Source organism: Bos grunniens, chromosome 7 (genome assembly GCF_055505025.1).
Source record: "Bos grunniens cultivar Pamir isolate PY7600 chromosome 7, Bosgru_T2T1.0, whole genome shotgun sequence".
NCBI classification, from domain to species: domain Eukaryota; kingdom Metazoa; phylum Chordata; class Mammalia; order Artiodactyla; family Bovidae; genus Bos; species Bos grunniens.
Genome location: NC_141171.1, coordinates 88,190,036 through 88,191,751, shown reverse-complemented (window position 1 = coordinate 88,191,751; position 1,716 = coordinate 88,190,036). Strand labels below are relative to the sequence as shown.

At 33.0% G+C, this 1,716-nt stretch overlaps 1 non-coding gene across 1 annotated transcript; it reads right to left on the bottom strand.

The window, feature by feature from the left end:
* Positions 1–473: 473 nt before the first annotated feature.
* TRNAM-CAU (transfer RNA methionine (anticodon CAU)) lies at positions 474–546 on the bottom strand. Its single transcript has one exon. It is a non-coding gene; the product is annotated as a tRNA-Met (tRNA).
* Positions 547–1,716: the final 1,170 nt, after the last annotated feature.

Sequence of the window (1,716 nt, the reverse complement as noted above, 5' to 3'; positions counted from 1 at the left end):
CTTACTTGAGGAAGCAATGTCTAAAATGACACCTTAAAACATAAAAGCATAGTCATTACACTATTTAAGTCTATAAAGAAGGATATATACTTCTCTGTAGGTTTACATAAGATTAATGAATCTATCTGTGTTCAGTAGCAGTAAAAACCTTGATTTGATCTATTTTGATTCTTCATTCAGGTCCATAAAAGACAGAAAAGAAGGGCAGAGAGCAAAACACTGTACATCGATGTGATTCTTTGCATGCTTTACTTCCATAATTCTGCATTCAACTTCAAAGAAAAAGCTACAGGCATAGTTTTTTCTCTGTTTCTTATTTTGCCTATGAACTTCAGAGTTCATTTTTAAAAGCATTTATTTATTTTTTTTAATATTTAGTTATTTGGCTGCACCAGGTCTTAATTGCAGCATGTGGGGTCTTCAGTCTTCATTGCAGCATACAGGATTTTTTAGTTGCAGCATGTGGGATCTATTTCCCTGACCAGGGCTCGAACTGGGGCCCCCTGCATTATGAGTGCAGAGTCTTAGCCACTGGACCACCAGGGAAGTCCCTTTTAAAAGCATTTAAAAAAATCAACCTGATATTAATATATTCATGGAGACTTTTAAGCTGCGTCATGATAAAATGTTTTGTAAAGCAATACTACCAATAACATCAGGCAAGTGTATCACAGGTGTTGACTGGGTAATGGGGTTATTCAAAAGTAGTCATTGGGGGACTTCTCTGGAGGTCCAATGGTTAAGACTTTGCTTTCCAATGAAGAGGGTGTGGGTTCCATTCCTGGTTGAGAAGCTAGGATCCCACATGCCTTATGTCCAAAAAAACCAAAACAAAAAACAGAAGCAATATTGTAGCAAAGTTAATAAATACTTTAAAAAAAATTGTGATTGGAACTGGGGCTAAGAAATATTTGTATAGTTAACAGAAAAGAGAGGACTTGAGCCAATTCATTGCTAATCAGTTCTGTATCAGTAACTATATAATTTATATTTATTTATAGAGATTAAGGACATTTTTCCCATGTCTAATGATATTTATATTTCAATACATTACAAAATTTTTAACTTGTTGAAGTTATCAGGTAACGTTTTTCTTTTCAAGACATTTCTTAATTGCCTACATCACAGTTTTGAGAAATATTGGCATTTTCTAATCACATGTGCTTAATGTAGTTTTGGGAATTCATGTTCAGACTTGATTTATTGTTTAAAAATTTTAATTAATCAATTTTCAAAAATAGGCACATGTGCACAGAGTTTTTAAAAATTAAAAGTTGCATAGAGCTATATGGTTAAAAGTAGGCCCCAGTCATTTGAGTTTTACTCTTTAGAAGTAACCAGCAGTTTCCTGAGGTTTGGAAACTGTTTTAAAATTTAAATTTAAATTCCTTTGTGTGAAAGTTCCTCAAATTATAATTATATTGGACTTGGGAACATTTTTCTGCTTTTTTACAACTTTCTCTAAACTACAATGTCAAGATTGGATTTAAAGATAAATCATTAAATATCTCAGAACTGTTGAGGTTATCTTTGATGAATGCTAGGCTTCAGTGAAATCATATTGTTTATTCTTTTTGAAATTCACATTTCAGAGACTTAAAGGAAAGTTCTGGGCAGTGTCCCTCAGAAAGCTATTCGTGTATGCCTCCAGGGATTTTGTGAACTTTGTTATGACTACAGGGAGTTCACAATTAGGTTTAGTTTGTAAACTATTTT